We start from the raw sequence: 20,554 nt of genomic DNA, 5'->3' as shown, positions 1-20,554 counted from the left end.
GCCTTTTAGTTAAAAAAATATCCCCTTTATGGCAGGTTTCTGGGTGGTCTAGTTTCAATTTTTTGGCAAAACTCCCTATTAAATGTTGAATGCCTACATTTATTTAATTTCAGTTTCAATTCTGCTTGGGCACAGAAAGTGAGATTATGTGGTTATGTAAGGCCCCTTCCACTCTGGTTCTATATACAGTGAGCTCTTAGTGAGTTCTAGGGGGTAATTTCACTTTGAAGCTTTATGTTATTACAGTTTTCTCCACTGCCCAGACAGGTCTTAACCAGACAGGTTATATTAAGTGTAACCATATATTCTGTATTTCTGAGTCAATCATCTATAAGGTTAAAGTCACTCACTTACTTCTAAAAACAAGTGGCTGGGTGGTAGGGGTGGTTGTAGCATCCCCTGGGGTAATCCACCCCCGAGATGTCTGCTATCTTGGTTCAGTACCATCTGTAAATCTAAACAAAGCAAGGCATTTCCTGGCATTTTATCAAGGTTGCCTATTAGTTTCTGGGCATAAGAAATGTTAAAAATCATCCCAGGGAGAAAGGAATGATATAACTGGTCCTATAAAAGGTAAAGCACTATCTGATACAATTGCAGTCAATAGCAATTGTATGCAATAGCTGCTGAGATTAAACTCCCCAAAGTATAATACCACAAACCTCTTAACAAGTTCATAAAGGTAAACAGTCGGCCTACCTCCTCCTCCACCCCCACCCCCGGGTATGTGGTGGGTCAGAGATACATTTTATGTATGTATGTACTGTGTATGTATGTATGTATTTATTTATGAATGACAGAGTGAGACAGAGCGTGAGTAGAGGAGGGGCAGAGAGAGAGAGGAGACACAGAACCTGAAGCAGGCTCCAGGCTCTGAACTGTCAGCATAGAGCCTGATGCGGGGCTGGAACCCATGAACTGTGAGATCGTGACCTGAGCTGAAGTCAGACACTTAACTGACTGAGCCACCCAGGCACCCCTCAGAGATACATTTTAAAAGACCATGGTATAGAGGCACCTGGGTGGCTCAGTCAGATAAGTGTCCAATTTCAGCTCAGGTCTGATCTCAGGGCTGTGAGATCGGCCCCAAGTCTGGCCTCTGCTGGGTGTGGAGCCTGCTTGAGATTCTCTCTCTCCTCCTCCCTCGCTCGCTCTCTGTCTCTCAAAAGGTAAAAAAGAAAAGACTATGGTATAGAAAGGACTTAAGTGTGGTAGAAAAAAAATTAATTCAGTCCCTATACTATGGGGATGAAGAAAGGATTAAGCAATTCTTTGCTTACAGATATTTTCATTTCTATCTTTCTTTCAAAAGTTTGAGCAAAACATAGGTTAAATTCATTTTTTTCTGACTGACTCTGAAGTAAGCCATTGGAATCTTATTCAGGGTAATTCAGCAGGATAATAATTGGATTTTTCCTACCTGTTAGGTGTTGGGATCGAGGGACCTGTAGCTGTCATGCCTGCTAGGCATTCAATGACAGCACTAAAGGAGCATTAAAAAATTATTCTATTGATTAAAAAAGCAGCCAGTCTGTAGCCCCTCCATCAGCACACTCCATATTCACCGGGACATCCTTGAGCCTGGAGCCTCACAGAGCCAGTTCTGTAAGGCTAGTTCAGGCTATTTGTTTATTTCATGGCACACCTAGCCTGATTCATTCTGATCCTGAGCTGTGCTGATTTACTTGGCTGCACTACAAGGCTTGTTGAACTGTTTGGTATCAATAATTCTCTCTTTTCTCAGTAGAAAGTTTAAGCCTTTTGTTTAAAGCTTGCTTTCTATATCCGTCAGAGACCACCTGCAATAGTAAACCTCTTCTTTTTGTGTGTGTCTTATCCAGTATCGGTTCTCTCATTCTTCAAACAGCTGCACATTCAGACTTAGCCCCACACAGACCCCAATTCTTGCCCTTACAGGAAATAATATATTAGGAGCTGCTACCCCAGATGCCCTTTGCTGTGGTGTCAGGCAGTTCTTAAGCAGTGTGGTCCCATATCTATCTCTAGTATTTCCCTTCCGGGATTCAAACTCCTCACCTGTTCCTGACGTGGGTAACTGGGTTCCCTAGGCCTTTTTCTTGGCTACCTGGAATCCCAAGCTGTTTGGATTGCTGCTTGATCTGTGTGTAGCTAGAGACTGTGAATTTGATGATCATCTTTCTGTGCATTTATTTGTACATATTTTATACTCCATTTTTAAAAACTACATATTATGAGTATTTTTTTCTTTTTATTAAAAATTATTCGTGAGGTCCCTGGGCGGCTTAGTCGGTTAAGCGTCTCACTCTTGATTTTAGCTCATGTCATGATCTCATGGTTTGTGAGCTCAAGCCCTTTTTCAGGCTCTGTGCTGACAACGTGGAGCCTGCTTGTGATTCTCTCTCTCCCTCTCTCTCTGCCTCTCCCCCTTTCAAAATAAATAAATAAATTTTAAAAATTTATTCGTAATATTTAAGTTGATTTCATTGATTTTTATCCTATAAACATTCAGGTGATTTCTTTCTAGTCTTTTCCTGTATATTTATAGCATGAACATTATAGTGTGAACATGAACTTAATGATGTGAAGATTTTGGTGTTAGTAAATATTTTCTGGAATATAATTTGTAATAGCTACACCATATGGGTGTATGTCATAAATAATGCTATGTGTATTACATAAAGTTCTGTTTGCATTTCAAATTATTTGTTGGTGATAAACCCAGGCTTGGAATTATTGGGTTAAAATGTACAAACATTTTTTTTTCAATATATGAAATTTATTGTCAAATTGGTTTCCATACAACACCCAGTGCTCATCCCCAAAGGTGCCCTCCTCAATACCCATCACCCACCCTCCCCTCCCTCCCACCCCCCATCAACCCTCAGTTTGTTCTCAGTTTTAAAGAGTCTCTTATGCTTTGGCTCTCTCCCACTCTAACCTCTTTTTTTTTTTTTTCCTTCCCCTCCCCCATGGGTTTCTGTTAAGTTTCTCAGGATCCACATAGAGTGAAACCATATTTTAAAACATTTCATGCTACATTGCCAAATGGCTTTTGGATAAATTATACCGACTTCTATTCACAATGTATGAAACTTCTTTTTCCTCATAGTCTTATCAGAATTCATATTATTTTGATAATTTGACAAATTAAAATAATATCTCTTAATGTTTTAATTTTTTACTTCTTTGATTACATTGCAAGATTGATTTTTAAAAATTTATTTAGTAGACATTTAAAATTTCTCTTCCGTGAATTGTCTGTTTACATGCTTTGTCCATCTTCTGCAGTGGTTTTATGTTTTTATTTTTAACTTGGATTAAGTGTGTAATATATTAAGAATATTTTCCCTTTAGCTGCTATTTCACCATGCATTTTTTTCAGTTTGTTGGGTGCATCGTGACATTTTACAATCATCTTTGTAAATGGTGACATTTACAAGTTTTGCATGTTCAAATCTTTTGACTTCTTTTATGATTTCTTTTATTGCTTTTGTACATGGATAGTCATTCCTTGTTCAGATATCAGATCCCATCATTTGCATTTCTTCTTTATTTAATCCACTTGTACCTAATTTTTAGTGAATGGTGGATCTAAGTTGACTTTTTTTGGGGGAAAAAGCTGGCCAGTTTCCCCAACAAGTTGCATTACATAATCTATTTTTCAGAATTGATCATTAATTTATCCTTTTACATACAGCAAACATGCTTGGATCTGTTACTGAACAGATCTGTTCCATTGATTCTTCAATCTCTACTTATTCCAGGGGCATAGGATTTTTAATTATTATCACTTCATAGTAGTTTTTAAAAAACTTTTTATTATGACAAATGTGAGCCACATACATATATGGTTATACTAATCTACATGTACCCATTGCGTCACTTCAATAATTGTCAACTCTTGGGCTGTCTTGTTGTATATCTACCATCATATCATTTCATCTGCAAATTTATCAGTATGTGTCTATAAAAAGATAAACACCTTTAAAAATATGATCACAGTATTTTTATCACATCTAAAAATTTATAATAATTTCTTAACATCAGTATAAAAGTTTGAATTGGAATTCAAATAAAGTCTACACTTCGCAATTAATTAATGTCTTTTAAGTCTCTCCTAACCCTAGTTTTCCCTCTCCGTCTTTCTCTTTTCTTCTTCTTGAAATTAACTTGGTAATTACATTGTTGGGTTTTTGTTTTTTGGTTTTTTTTTGTCCTTTGAAGTTTCCCAACTTTGAAATTTTCTTGTTGTATCTCATAGTGTAATCAATATTACGGTATATTTTCCCCCTTTTCTTCCTTAAAAATTTACTGGGCATTTTTATTCATTTATTCTTCCAGATGATTGTCACAGTGGTTTTCTCCTGTTCCAGACAATTCTATAGTGATTTTGATTGGCATGGCATTGTTTATAACTGAATTAGGGGAGAATTATCATCTTTAGTTATATCTGCTGATTTAGGGACATCATGTTTTTCTGTGTCAAGTCTTTTTTAATGTATATCAATGGTATTCTTAATACTGGGCGTATATTCTTTTTAATATTATTTATAGCTACATTTTTTGTTGTTGTTACTGTTATGACCTGGAATCTTTTTGTTCTATTATATATAATAATTAATGATTTCAAGCACATAAGAAAACCTTTGATTTTTAGGATCCTTTTGTTTCAGACACTTCAATGAACTCTCTCATTTAACTTTTCATTGATTTTCCGAAAATTTCGAAGTATAACATGTATACCATTAGTGAATAGTAATAAATTCCATCTCTCCCTTTCCATGTCTCTCATTTCCATTATATTTCTTATTATTCTGGAAATTATTTGTAGAGCAATTTAAAAAAAAGTTTAATGTTTATTTTTGAGAGAGAGAGAGAGAGAGAGAGAGAGAGAGAGACAGAATGGGGGAGGAGCAGAGAGAGAGGGAGGCACAGAATCCGAAGCAGCTCTAGGCTCTGAGCTGTGAGCTGTGGGCTCTGAGCACAGAGCCCGATGTGGGGCTCAAACCCATGAACCGTGAGATTGTGACCTATGCCAAAGTTGGATCCTCAACTGACTGAGCCACCCAGGTACCCCTCCAGAGCATTTTTTAAAATAGTAGTAACATTCACGTTTTTGTTTCTGATTTTCAGTAGGAATTGTTTCTACAATATTGTTTCTACACTAAGTATGATATTGGCTACTTGTTTAAGGAAATAAGTTATTATATTAAAGGAATGTGGTAGGTTAAAGGTAGTCACAAATTCTTTGATACTCTTCCTGTATAGAGGTGAGTTTAATTCCCCTCCCCTTCAATCTAGCCTGGCCCTCATGATTAGTTTGGAACCAGTAAAATGTGGTAGAAGTGATACTTTCAAGGCTTAGTCAGAGAAGCCTTGTAGCTTCTGCCTTAGTTTCTTGGAATACTCACTCTTCAGATGGTCCTTCTTGGAAACCAGCTGCTATACTGTGAGAAGCCTAGGCCATGGTGAGAGACCAAGGTAGATATTCTAGGAGACCATCTGTACTGAGTCTTCAGCCAATAGCAAGTGTCAGCTTCCAGCACCAGGTCAGTCCACATGGACGCAGGCTCCAGGCCAGCCACCGTACCAGGTTGACCCTACAGCCCCAGACTCCAGACACATTACAGTGCCAGGCCAGCCTTCATGGCCCAGAGTTCCAGGCCTAGAGCTAGGTCAGTCCCTAAAGACCAAGGCTACGTGCCCAGCCCGCAGGACCCAGATTCCAGGCATGTCCTTGTGGACCCAGGCTCCAGGCCCAAAACTGGGATTCTTGGCACCAGACCTATCCCTATGGACCCAGACATCAAGCCCTCCCAAGTGGATCTTAGTGGTGCCAGGCTGACCCCCATGGACTTAGGACCAGGCCTATTCCTATGGACCCAGGCACCAGACTGACCCCTGTAAATTCAGACTCAAGGCCCACTTAAGTGTGAGGTTGGCCCCCATGGATGCAGGGATCAGGATGATCCCTGCGGCTCCAGGCTCTAGGACCATCTCCATAGACAGGCACTAGGCTGGCCCATGTGAACCCAGACAACAAGTCTGTCCACCCACTGATTCAGGCTCCAGGCCAGCCTGTCTGAGTACTCCAGTAGCAAGCTATTCTTTTCAGGCGTTTGTATTTCAACCAGTGAGTTAGGTAGCTTTCCATAGGTTTGCATGTTATAGAATAATTTATCTCTTAAGGAATTCTTTGTACATTGTGTTTGAATCCAGGATGGGGTATATACTAGCTTTATAAGCTAGTATATAAGCTGCAAGTTTTTTTTTATGGAGCTTGTAAAGTAATAATTCCTATCATAAGGTTGTTTGAAAAATTAAAGAGATAAGGCATGTAAATCACTTAATGCAATCTCAAGCAGATGGTAAGTGTCTAAAAAATATATATAATAAATGTAATCATAATTATTTACTCACTGATACGGTCCTTGAGCCTGTTTGAAAGAGAAATCTTAAACACTTTCTCTTTATTTCTTGATTATTGACTAAGAGTCATGAACTTTTTTGGGGGGGGGTAGTCTATTCTTTGGATTCATAAATTTGGGTCCATTTCAATTTTGAATTTTCCAGGAAATCATCAATTTCATCAAGGTTTTTAAAAGTTTTAGCATAGCATTTTGCAGAATATTTGTGATTTCTTTTAAAATGTTTTTTAAATCTGTCATTAAATCCATGTAATTTATATCTTTATTCTTAATTAAATTATCTAGAGGTGTTTTACCCACTTTCTTCCCCAAAGAGTTACCTTTTTAAATTTATATCTCAACTCAACCATCAGTTGCATTTAAGTGTCTAGGCTGGCAGCATGTGCTCCTGATCAAAGAAAATAGGAGAGAACACACACACCATTGGAGGTCATGGACGTGGTGGTTAGGTTTCCTTTACTTCCTCCATTTGTCTTTTATCCGGACTCTGCTTGCACTCTTTAAATGGAATATCTAAGAAGGAACCAAATAGATCAGTGTTCAGTAGGTACTTTGAACTTTTACATTTTTGAAAAGACTTTGAAGCAAACCTTTACTTTTATTATTCTGGAACTTTGGGGCAGCATGAACATATTCAGAAAAATATGATGTTATGAACATTATAAATAAAGACTTGGCTAGTAGATTTCCTTTGTAAAATGTGAGAGAAAATCCTTTGTAAAATGTGTGTGTGGTGTTTGTGTGTATTTTTTCCTCTACATCGCAGGCTTCAAAACCCATGACATTTTCCACCACATGAACCATTTTAATCCACCTACTTCCTGAGTCATTTTGATGCAGAGTTGATTAAAGCCATGGTGTGAAAACTAGGAATGACACACTGAGTGATGGATCTTGAGCAAGTGTGGTTGGGTGAGCTGCAGTTTCCTGTAGTGGAGGATACAAGGAACACACAGATAGATGGAGACTGTGACTATGTTGCTTAAGACAATGAAAACTCCCTATCTTTACTGAGATTCCTGGTAGATATCTGTCAAGGATGTGCTGATGATCCTATTTGAAACACTAGAATCTGTGCTGGGCCAAGTTCTCCAGATGGTAGGAAATGGATTTCAGGTGCTACCCCCCCCCCCCCCCGCCCCAGCCCCAGCCCCAACTATTATTTAGAATAATTTCTCCATCTACACTTAAAGAAAATTTCCAGAAACCAGACAGATGGAGTAAATATCAAATGCAACATTAGGGTGCTTCTGTCTAATTGAGGCCATCACCCAGTTGGGCTACAAATTTACATACAGAACCCTTATTGTTTAATATGTTCCCCAGTTCCTTTTGCTGATCAGTGAAATTCCTTTGACTGTTTTAATTGGATGATCAATATCATATGCAGGGTAGTACTTGTACTATTGTTTCTAGAATGTTCTTATTCCCATTTTGCCTTTTTACTTTAATTTTTGGTTCTCAAATATAGAAGGAAAAAATATGCCAGCCTTCTTATTGAATATCTCCCTTTTCATGTCCTGGCCTATCAAACATGATGCTAACATTCCCATGCTGCCTATTTTACTTACCAAATCCAAACTGAACTGTAAAGGTTCAGACACCAAGACTGTAAAATATAATTCTAGGATAGAGGAACATCGTGGCTCGGTAGGTGATATTCAAAATGGCTCTTTATCATTTGAGCTACGTGAAGCTGTGTGATAAACTTTACATGCTTAGCTTTTCTTATTTTATTTCTAACTAGTTTCTGAAAAATAAAAGCAAAGGAATAAGAAAAAATAAACACCCAGGAGTGAGGCAGGGGTGAGAAAAAGAAGAAACTATTTGAAATTCAGAATCAAAAGCATCTCTTTGCTACTTATGGTATTTTACTGCTCCAAGCATTTTCAAGCAATTTCAAGAGCAGAACTTTAACCCATTTCTGCTCATAACCAGAATTCAGTGAATGAATACATATAAGAGATTCATATAATTGCCGTAAACACTTACTTCTTAAACCAAGGTATTAGTATTTTAGGGGAGAGCTAGCTTTATACAAATTGGGAAAAGGCACTATTTCTGATTTAAACTTAATCTATGCTTTGTTTTTCAAATACCAAAGATCCGTTGGTAACATCCCCGAATATCCTTACAACTTTAGAGCCTCAAATACCTTAACTTTGACATAAACCTTCATTGTCCAGTACAATAGCACTAGCAACTAGCTACACGTGGCTATTTCAATTAATTAAAATTAAAACTTTATGTCCTCAGTTATGGTAGCCACATTTCAAGTGCTCAAAAGCAACATGTGGCCATGACTAACATCCTGGACAATGTGGAGATAGATCATTTCCATCATCACAGAAAGTTCTATTGGATAGCATTTAGTGCACAGTAGGTGCTCAACAATCCATTGCTTTCCTTATATCTTGTTCCTCTGGGGCAGGGCTTCACAGAGACTAGCTGGATAACAATTCTCCTGAATTAATTGCAGATTAAGACTAATTTCAGTTAATTAATTGGGCTTATTTCCCACCCTCCGAGATCCATTTTCAACACCACTGCCTGGACTTAAGGCATCTACCTTTGTTACTTACTGAAAAGTTCAGGGGATTATTCTTTCAGGCCAGGATAAGAAGGAGTTTGCTTACCCTGTACCAAGCTAATAAAGATTTGGGGGGAAGGTGAGGCTTCATGGGTCATTGTGTCTCTAATTTCATAAATAATGTAGTCAAGTTGCAAATTCATTCACTCTCTAACTGCAAAGTAAATATATTCTTTCTTTTGTCTATAACTGATCTAGCCTTCCTGGTGATCCCCATTTACTACGTAGCAGGGGAAAAAACTGAATTAACTTTTAGTCCTCAATCATTTTAAATTTGGCCTGAAAAAAATTTTAGTCTTATTAATAATTTAAGCAGCCCTTTGGGTAATTTTCAGTCTTTCTCTTTGGAATAATTGCTTACTCAGTTATATTTTCACTTCTATATCCTCTTTGAAGGTGCACAGTGCAAGATCCATGGCTCCTGGGTATATTTGCAAGCATGGGGTGATTTGTGTAAACTTAGGGTGGCAGAGGATAGCTCAGGTACAGTGGAGTTTGGCTGATTTGGTCTCCTTCTGGCACCTGGTGCAGATGTTTGAGGCCAGTGAACTCAGCTATTCCTGCTCACTTCTCTTAGGGCCCTATGTTCTGGGGCTGCCACTTGACCACACCCCAGCTTGTGAGATATGCCTTACTTACGGGTTTCTTCCGTATCCTCCATCTGGCCTCCCGGACTAAGTGGTTCATTCTACATACAAACCATTGAAGGAGAACAGAGCTTCACATTGTATTAAGATTGGAAATGTCTGGAAGGAACATTTATTTCCTTCAATCTGCAAGGGAAATGTTCTCTCATTTACAAAAGAATCTACGTAATTTACATAGTGGTGTGTCAGTTGACTGAAGCTGGTGATTACATTTACACTTCAGATGAATAGCTTCTGTTTCCCATAATGTGCATCTATACCCAATATGTTCTACAAGCTTTGTGGTTATCATGTGCTTTGCAATGGAAGGTTCCTCCCTGGAGGATTAAACAAAACCTCTGTGCTTAAAAGTTGCTTATCTCTGGAGGCATCTTGCTTCTCCACAAACCTCACAGGTCAAGGTTTGTTCAGATTCACATTGTTTCCTCGCCTGCCTCGTCTCTTACTAGGGCTCTTTGTTCTCTGTTCCCGTAGGCACAGCGTGTTAAGTGTTGTAGAGCATCCTATTATCTTCTGAGAATATACCTCCTTGAGAACTTAACGTGTGTGTGACAAAAGGATTCTTTCCTCCTACGTTTTCTCACTCTATGTCACTCCTACCTGCACTTCAGTCTTGTCCTTTCAACACACACTGAGTCAGAGAATATAGGTTTTATTATGGTTTCTGTACTGTCCGAATCTCCTCCCTCTGCCTTCCTTCATCCAACCACAGTCCCACAGTCCCCAGAGGGGAAGGGTTTCACTCTTGCCTTCTCAACTCCATGCCTCCTTTGCTCCAACTGCAGCTTGTGATTATGCTTTGGTGGAGAAGAATTCTTTACATGATTGGAGAAACTATATGACCTAGGTCTTCCAGGTTTGGTTCTTGATATCATAAAGAAATTTCAAACATCTTCTGACAAAGGCTATGGCCTTGCGTGGGCATAAGAGAGGATGTCTAAATTCCTTTAGTGTGCCTGCTTTATTCTGCCCCAGGATTTTTTAAAATAGGCTTCATGGCCAGAATGGAACCCAATGCAGGGCTTGAACTTACAGAGATCAAGACCTGAGCTGAGATCAAGAGTCAGACACCTAACTGACTGAGCTACCCAGGCACCACTCTTCCACAGGACTTTTGTGACTTAATGTCAAAAGTAGAATAATGAAGTGAAACATTTTAGGGGAGGTAAAATTTAACAATTTAATATTTGCTAAAAAATTCTTATTACAGTAAGTGCTGGAGGCTTTTGATCCTGAAGACATGATAGATTCCATTCCTATTCCCTTCCAATAACTGGTTGGATTTCCATCGGACCTGGATGTGCCAAGAAAGGTTGTGCATTTGATGCAGGGGGGCCCTTTTGCTCTCATGGTTTAACTATAGGTAGGACAACTCAGAAGAAGGAAACATCAGTTGGAAGATGTGGGAGAGTCCAAGGTCCATTTTATAGATTGATGATCTTTTTTGGTGCCCTGAAGATGTTTTTATCCTCAACTTCTTTGAAATGTCAACTCTGAGAGTCATGTATATTAACAGAGCATGAAGATAGAGGAAAAAGGATAGCTAGAAGTAGTAGCATTTTTGTAATAGCAGTAGAAAAACCACAATCTAGGTAACCGTAAGCATTCATGCTAACTGTGGCATACGAGCATTTTGTAGAGGACTCCTTTAATTGTTCCTTAACTGGAAGACCTTTTGTATGACTCAAACTCATTATTTCCTCCAGCATTAGAGTCTTCAAATAGGAGCCAGTTTTGAAGAGCTTATCTGTGTCCATCTTGGGACAGTAAGCCTTGGGTAAGGAGTAAACTTTTTTTTGCCATTTTCTAAACACTGTCCTTTGGGAGTGAGTGTGTCTAGAATATATGTGATGACATGTATCACAGAGATTAAGTTATTTGACCCTGTGACAGCATCAAAATTCAAACTCACAATTTGTTGATCATGTGGTATAACTCAATTTGGGGATGCTTTTGGATTGTGGCTTATTCAGAAGCTGTTTGAATGTCATTAATAGCTATGAATTATAAATTGGTTTGATTCCTGACTATTGACCTGTGTGTGCACACAAGTGAAATAATAATTGCTTGGAAGAGATACAAGCAATCATTTCCCCAAACCTTTTTTTTTTTCTAGATGGGGCTGTTGACATCCAAGTAGTTAAATGAAAGGCCAGGAAGAGACAAAGCCAGGACCGAAATCCAGATTTCTGCACATTCATTCAGTTTCCATTGATTGATTCTATTCCCTCATTTGGTATTCTAATTTCATCTGTTCATTTATCCATCCATTCACTCCAGCGCTCTTTTATATTGAATCCTGACCATATATGAGTCCATATTCTGTAATTAATTATTGGTAAGCTGTGAGTTTACAAAACATTTCTAAACCTTTGCACCCAGGCACTCTTCTGATGTAATACATATGGGCAAAAGGATTAACATTCTTATGTTAAAGTGTGAGTATAAAATGTTGCTGTTTACCCTAGAGGTGCAGCAGAAAAGCTCTTGCATGATGTCTGACCCATTTTGAAACACAAGGAATAGGCCGAGTCATTCTGCTCAGTCATGAGGCCGTAAGGCCAGGCCCTTCCTGAATGTCGCCTGACCTGAAGGGCAGCGTGACTCAGTGTTGGCTGATCTCTGCTCCTCCAAGGGTGATTCCCCAGCTTGAGGCAGAGCGGAGGGGAGACCAGCTTCAAAGCCTTTCTCAGCCTGTGGAAAAGCACAGTCTGGAGCGGGGCGGCTGCCAAATCCACCACATGAATGCTCATTTTGCTTGGCTTGTGGTCAAGCAACAGAAAAAAAAAAAACAGGTTAGGAGTGAGTAATGGGTTACCCTGGCTCTTGGAGTTCATTAGCAGACAGAGAGAGATCTGGTCTGCTGTGCAGGCCAGGCTTCTAAGTTGTGGATCTGTTTTCCAGGCCAATTTGTGATCCTAAGCAAGGATACTTTATTGATTTCTATCTGAAATAAATCTAATGGAATGGTTTTAAACAGGCCCTTGATTCTTTCCTTTGTGCCATTGAAAGATCACTTAATTACTATTCAACTGCTGTGTCACAGGCCGGCCATCTCTCCTGTGGGCTAAAATGGACAGACATTTGAGATGGCTGAAGAGCCCAAGATGGTGTTATTAATTTCATTAGCGGTAGCAGCAGCAACAGTAGTCACAGTGAAAAAGAAGTGCAAGGCGGCACAAATGAAAGATGCCTGGGGAGAGGCTCCATCTAGAAGTGCCCAAACCCACCAACACTGTGTATTTTCAGTTAGACAGTCCAGGTGAGTTCTCAGCTGGCTTACTTTTGCTGCCCCTTTTAAGGAAATCTGGCCTGGTGTTAACTCTAAGCTGCCCACTTTTTCCTATACTCCCCCTCTATGCAAATATAAACTTAGCCTGGGTAATAATAATTGTCCTCCTAAAATATATGTAGTGTAAGAGGTACCCCTGCGTGGCTGAAGCAGGATAGTGAAAACATGGAATTGAGTCTTGAGCATGCTAAAACTCTGTACTAACCCCTATGCTAAGACAGTGAGGTCTGGAGAGTTCTATTATCAGGAGGGTAGAAATTAGAAGCTCTCAAAAGCTCTCAAAAGATTCTCTGGGGAAAGAGAATTACTTAGAAAATAAACTATATGTGCTTGGCGGGAACAGTGAAGTCCCAGAAGAATGAATGAATCAGTGTCAAGGGAGGAGCAGGAGTGGAATGAGAGAGAAGAGTGGCTTCTCTTAGACCTTTCCGAATGCCCAGGAAGAAGAGCTCTTTCAGAGAATTTTTTGGGACCAGAGTGAAAACGAAAACCAAAACTTACAGACTTGGGGCCCAGATAAGAGACACTTGGCTTCCACAGTGAGCAGGTGGTTAAATGAAACAGCTCTGGCATCTGCATGAAAATAACAGTGAAGGTGGGTTAGTAAGGCAAATCTTCCCTGACAAACCCTCCCCTTTCCTTTCTTGGCTTCCTTTCCTTCCCCTTTCTTCCCTCACTCCTTAGAGGGCACCATACTTAACTGTAGTCATACAGTAAAGTATTTAGAGCTCAAGCTCAAGGGTTCCATGGTCTGGGTTCAAATTCCATCTGTGACTCCTAGATGTTGATTTCAAAAGACCATTGCCTACTAAAGGGAACCAGAATTTCTTGGGGGAAATGGTTGATTTCAGGTATGGGGCATGGAAAGATGCTCTTGGAATGAGTTACTATGCCAGAAAGCAGGGAAGGGCTGAAAGAAACATGAGGACGTGGCCAAAGGGTAAGGAACTGCCCTGGGCTCCATTTAGGAAGCCCAGTCTGGGAATATTTGAGCACTAAAAAAGTGGTGGTACTGAGTTATAATATATTGATTTAAAAAAAAAGAATCAAGTCCATACAATACTCTAAAGAGGAAGTGAGAGGTAGAAAGAGAAAGCTGTGTTTTCATAAAAGAATGACAGCTGATAAATTTAGAAGAAATGATAGAACTAGAAAAATCTCCATTTGGTAGCCAACAGTGTATAATACATTATTCAGATAAGTGTCATTGATGGGTACTGAATGTCATTGAAAAAAACATTTATGAAGAACAGAAAGTATTTGGAAACATCATCCCACAGATCACTTAAATATTACAAAGGGGAAAAGGTACTTTTGCAATGAGATGTCTACTGGATACTACTTGAACCACAGGATCAAAATTAGCATGTCTAGTATTGGGCCAAACTGATATTAGGTACCAAGTTTGATATAAAATTAAATACATAATATCTATATAAAATTCTTGCCAAAATAAAGAAGTAATCAGCCAGATCCAAAATATAGTGCATTCTCGTAAACAACTGACCTAGATGCTTCAGAAAGGTCAATGTCATTTTTCCAAAGACACATGAAAAGATGCTCAACAGCACTCATCATCAGGGAAATGAAAAGCAAATGAGATATCACCTCACACCAGTCAGAATGGCTAGTATCAAAAATACAAGAAACAAGTGTTAGCAGGATGTGGAGAAAAAGGAACCATTGTGCACTGTTGGTGGGAGTGTAAATTGGTACAGCTACTGTGGAAAACAGTATGGAGCTTCCACAAAACATTAAAAACAGAATACCATATGATCCAGTAATTCTACTACTGGGTATTACCCAAAGGAAAGGAAAACACTAATTCAAAAAGGTATATGCAGGGGCGCCTGGGTGGCGCAGTCGGTTAAGCGTCCGACTTCAGCCAGGTCACGATCTCGCGGTCCGTGAGTTCGAGCCCCGCGTCGGGCTCTGGGCTGATGGCTCGGAGCCTGGAGCCTGTTTCCGATTCTGTGTCTCCCTCTCTCTCTGCCCCTCCCCCGCTCATGCTCTGTCTCTCTCTGTCCCAAAAATAAATAAAAAACATTGAAAAAAAAATTAAAAAAAAAACCAAAAACAAAAACAACAAAGGTATATGCAGCCTTATATTTACTGCAGCACTATTTACAATAGCCAAGATATGGAAGCAACCCAAATGTCCATCAACAGATAAATGGATAAAGATGTGGTGTACACACACACACACACACACACACACACACACACACACACACTGGAATATTACTCTGACATAAAAAGGATGGGATCTTGCCATTTGCAACAACATGGATGGACCTAGAAGGTATTAGGTTACGTGAAGTAAGTCAGACAGAGAAAGACAAATACCGTAGGATTTACTTATGTGTGGGATCTAAAAAATCAAAACAAATGAATAAACAAGCAGAAACAGACTCCTAAATACAAAGAACAAACTGATGGTTGTGTCCAAGCTTCCAGTTATGGAATGAATAGGGGATAGAAGGTATAGCATAGGGAATATAGTCAATGATATTGTAATAAGGGTGTATGGTGACAGATGTAGCTATACTTGTGGAGCATAGCATAATGTAATCACTATGTTGTACACCTGAAACTAATGTACCATTGTGTGTCAACTATACTTCAGTAAAAAGTGAAGGTCATGAAAAATTAAGAAAAAAAAAAAAGCAGGGGGCTATTCTAGATTAAAGGAAACTGAAACAGAAGAAACATGATAACCAAGAACAATGCTTAATCCTTGATTAGAACATAATTTGGGAAAATATCCCAGCTATCTAGGATATATTTTAGCCAATTGTAGATTATGAGACATATTATTGAATCAAAAATACATTTCCTGGGTGTTATAATGGTGCTGTGGTATGTAAGAGGATGTCTAAGAAGGTACATGATGATGTATTTAGGGATGAAATGTTAACAATTGGTGAATCCAGGTGAAGTGTCTAATTATAGTATTCTTTCATATTTTCCATAGGCTTGATTTTTTTTTAAATAAAAAATTGGAAGGAAAAAATGTTCTAACCTTGGGAAAGCTTTTAAACCTCACCAAGATTATCTCCTTTCCTGTAGTGATAGTAGAAACCTTATAGAATTGCCTTGCTAACTAGTATCACACTCGCTAAGAACATGTAGCAAGGATTTAATAAATATTCATTACATACTTCTCCCCCCTCTTCTGGATTACTAGAGGAGAATGTAAGTTACTAAGGACAGGGACTGTGTCTTTTTAATCTCTATCCCCCCAATACTTGGCACATGGTGGGGCTCAATAAATGTTTCTTGACTTAAGAAATGAAATAAAACTATGAATAAAATTGTATCAAAATTTTGGCTTTAAATGGAGGACGCCACAATAACATTTGAAGAGAATGCACTGTCATATCATACTTAGTATATGACTTGTACCAGCAGATTATTATTCCCCTGTAATAGTTTCTTGTATTCCCCAAATGTCTGGTTGTGCATTTTAAAACTGTAAACAGAGGTTCTCAACTTTGGCATCCATAAGAATTAGCTGAAGGGCTTCTGAAAATACAGGTTCTGGGCCTCACCCCTAGAGTTTCTGACTCAGTGGATCTGGAGTGGGATATGAGAGTTTGCATTTCTAACAAGTTCTCAAGTCATGCTGATGCTAATGTTGTTGGTGCAGAGGCTGTCTTTGAGAACCACTGCTGATGAGGAGCTCATGGAGCAGGGGGAGCCCAGAAAACACAAGGGAAATGCCTTAGCTCCCTAGGCAGACTTTTGCAGGAGAAGAACCCCCTTAATCTGCATCAATGGAATTTTTTAGAAAGTTATCCTAGAGATGAAAGGAGCTGGACCTTGTCATCCCATCAATACTCCCTGGTGTAAAATAATCTTTCCTCAACATTTAGACAATAACATTACATAGAGGAAGCATGGTTCGTAAGCATCTACAAAATGATTATATACTATATATATATATATATATATATATATATGACATGGTAATGATAAATGTGATCACCATATATGGTATACTTTCATCATAAATGCATACAGACATATTTGTAACTGTATATGTGAAATCTAACGTCTTCCTAGTCTGAGCCTTTATAAAGCAAAATAGGAACTAGAGAGAGAAAGAGAAAGAGAGAGAGAACCAACCTGACTACTTTGGTATTTCCAAAGCAACAAGAGCATAACCACAATAGTAAATCCCCTGCATTAATATACATTTCAACAGAGAAAGAAAACCAGGGCCAGGGAAGTTAAATGATGTGGCCCCAATAGTAGCAAGACTGGAACAGAATGCCAGGTGTCTGGGTCTACAACTAGGTCATACTGCCTTGCTACAGTTCCTGGAGGTTGATGGCTTTTTGGCTTCCTTTTCCAGGCCTCCTTCAGTGCATGGAATAGAAATGCTGCCCTACTTACTATTTTTTTTTCCCAACCTGCAGAACTTTGAGCAGAGTTTATAGTTAAAATTTACATAATCCAGAAATTCGATTCTTGTTGAAAATGTGATGATGAGAATAATGGGATTTTGATTCAGAATTTTCTAAAGGAATAACCCTTATGAATTATAATACCTATATTTACTATTCCTCAAAGGAAAGAAAATTACATTTTTGGAGCCTTCCAAGACAATTCTAACCTTCAGTTCTCTTTTCTTCCTTTTTGTGACAATGTCCTTTCTCTTTAAGTTTGGTCACCTGTGCATAGAGAACAAAGGGATGAAGAGTGTCTTTATAATTATAGATACAATCTCTAGAATATCCTTAAGCCTGTTGCTCCTGGTTGTCCTAAGAAGAAAATGCCCTTGGCATATCTTAAAAGAATCATGTGTGCCAATCTGCCTAGACATCTTATGTTCTTTTTTATGAGTCATAATCTTTATTTTCCAATACATTAGTATTTTCCAAGCAAATCTAATAAAAATAATGGAAAAGTAAATGAGAAATAGGAAAATCATTTCATTTTAAAGCATGCATTTACCCTGACTGTTTTAATGAAAGGAAATGCCCCTTCCAAATCCCAGGAGTTCCTGAGAATGTGAACTATCCTCTATGGTATGTCTTTGGAATCCAGAGAAGCTGGGAGCTCCCAAGGCTGAGAGACTCCTTAACTAGTTATATGGATTAAATATATAGTCCTCTAAACCTTGCAATACAATTACAACTACAAACTACTTTTTCAGCCCCTTAATATGGCCACTTCACAGTAAGGATAACTGTAAGTAGACCAGCTTGCATGATAATTTCATTACCTTTAGTGGCTCCCCATTGTGTATTGAATAGCAAATATTTATATGACCCTTGGTAAGTGCCAAGCACTGTTCCACACATAAACTCATTTAACTTCCACACATAAACTCATTTAACACTCACAGCAGAACAGAGAGGTTAAGTAACTTGCCCAGGGTCACCTAGAGTCAGGACTCACAAAGTCTGGCTTTAGGTCCCATGCTCTTCATTGCTACTCAATATGAAGGGAAGGTCTGTGGATTTGGTTTTTACTTCTAACCTTGACTTTCACTGAATTCCTCAAGTACCTGCTGCTGCAGTCATATGGATTTACTTACTCTGGCCCACAGAGATCATGACACAGAGTCTAGGACCTATTGCTGCAACTAGAAGGGACAAGTCTTCTTGCTTCCTTGCATATACCTCACTCTGTCAAAGTCCTGCTCTTTCTTGAGAGCTCAGATAAAGTCCTATCTTTTCTCTCCAGATTCTTTCCAGATTCTTCAGGCAGCAGTGTTTCACATTTCTTACAGTCCAGAGCATTATCGTTAGGACCACTGTTAACTGCACCTGTTGCAATTGTTTATATTTCTGTCTTCCTGAATAAGTGCAGTAAATAGTGAGATCCTAGGGGACAGGGTCTTTTCTTTTCTACCTCTATAGCCCACTCAATACCAAATTGAAAGCAAATGTGTATGAATGTTCAGTACATAACTATTTACATTTCTCATGCAGAGTCTCTATGTGCATATAGCTATTTGCTTCTGATTGTGTGTAGTTACTAGTCTGGATATGTGTGCTTTTAACAATGAGGTGGAGATGCAGACAAAATATCAAGTATAGTCTCACATCCAATGTGGAGGCTAAGGAGTGCTCCATGGATCATCATCTTTGTCTCAACATAACTACTGAAACAGTGAAAAAATTTAAATAATTCTTGGGAAATTCTGTAGTGCTTCCTGGGCACACTAATCATTGGTGCTTTCCTTGGGCTACCTTCTGCAGTTGTGTGTATGTCATGTTTCCCCTTGTGATCTCCTTGGACAGGGCTGAGTCATTTCTTTGTATTGACTATGTCTAAAATGACAAGTGCTTTAAAATATAAATATGTGATATTGATGGTAGTGATAATGTCAAGATGGTATCGCCAAACACTGGAACATTGTATCTGTAAGATTACTTATACTTATGAAATTAATACATACCCTTAGATGGGGACTTAGAGATTATCTTACTCTAACTTATTCTTACCATTATTTCACTGGCAGGGAATCTGATATGTGAAGAGTTAAGGCATTGCCAGTGGTCTGGAGGCTGAGTCGTGATGGAGCTGAGATTCAAACCCAGGCATTTTGCTTCATTGCTCACAGTACTTGTGCTCATCCACATGATAAAATCTGGGCCTTTGGAAGGAAATAAGGGGTTCTTTTTAAAATGCATTTAATTACATAGACTAACTGACACATTCAAGGAACTATGAAATAAAGGTTTTTCGATAGCCCCTGCTGCCGCCCCTGAATTACTTTTCATTCAGCTTGCTACCAAAAATCCTTGGTAAATTCATCAGTCCGTTCCCTGCCTAAGTTGTATATTCTGAACTTCACTGAATCTTACTTCAATAATTTAGAATCTCATAATGCCTTGGGCTCATATCAACAATTCCTGCCCAACAGTGTAATGGAATTGGTTTAGGATGATGAGTTAAATTTTATCTTACTCTATGGAATACCTTAAGGATTAAAAACAGTCATGGTTGTTTGGTCACTATTTAATTATTGTTCCCACACATTGGTAGCAGAGAATTGGGGGGATGGGAGAGGAAGAATCATTTAATTCAAAATTCTAATTAATTGAATTCTGACTAGCTTAAATCTTGGAATTTTTCTATAATTTGTTTATTGAAGAGTAATCCCAGATACAGATGCATGCAAAGTAGAATAAATATATGTGAAATTTGGTAGAAAGACCAGAGGTTTTGGAGTCCCACAGCCCTGACTTTGCATCTCAGCTCTACACTGTGTGTGAGATGTAGGACTAGTTATTTAACTTTTTTGAATCTCATTTTCTTTCCTGTAAAATGGAGATAGTAAGTATCTCATAGAGGTGTCATGCAGATTAAATAAAGTGCTCAATTCATGCTAGGCATTCTATAAATTGTAGTTTCCTTCCCTAAATCCTTCACTCCCTGTCTTCCCCGTAAAATAGAAGGTAGATTTATAATGTAATGTCACATACTGTAAATAATGGTAAAAGATATAATGTTGATTTTGTATATAACTGATGGCTCAACTAGAATGCTAGATTAAGGGGCGCCTGGGTGGCGCAGTCGGTTAAGCGTCCGACTTCAGCCAGGTCACGATCTCGCGGTCCGTGGGTTCGAGCCCCGCGTCGGGCTCTGGGCTGATGGC

General features: G+C 38.7%; 1 long non-coding RNA gene across 14 annotated transcripts in view; it reads left to right on the top strand.

The window, feature by feature from the left end:
• The window catches only part of LOC102901393, a 161,891-nt gene that overhangs the window by 122,942 nt on the left and 18,395 nt on the right, over window positions 1–20,554 (top strand). For 10 of the 14 annotated variants that reach the window (XR_006582818.1, XR_006582810.1, XR_006582806.1 and 7 more), the window contains one exon: window positions 19,415–19,515. This is a non-coding gene — a long non-coding RNA (uncharacterized LOC102901393). Of the gene's footprint in view, window positions 1–12,693; window positions 12,910–19,414; window positions 19,516–20,554 lie in introns of all 14 variants that reach the window. The other 4 variants (XR_006582807.1, XR_006582814.1, XR_006582816.1 and 1 more) reach the window with 1 other exon arrangement.

This window comes from Felis catus, chromosome C1, assembly GCF_018350175.1.
Source record: "Felis catus isolate Fca126 chromosome C1, F.catus_Fca126_mat1.0, whole genome shotgun sequence".
Lineage (NCBI taxonomy): Eukaryota > Metazoa > Chordata > Mammalia > Carnivora > Felidae > Felis > Felis catus.
The sequence above is the reverse complement of the archived record's forward strand: the minus strand, read 5'-3'. Positions and strand labels throughout refer to the sequence as shown.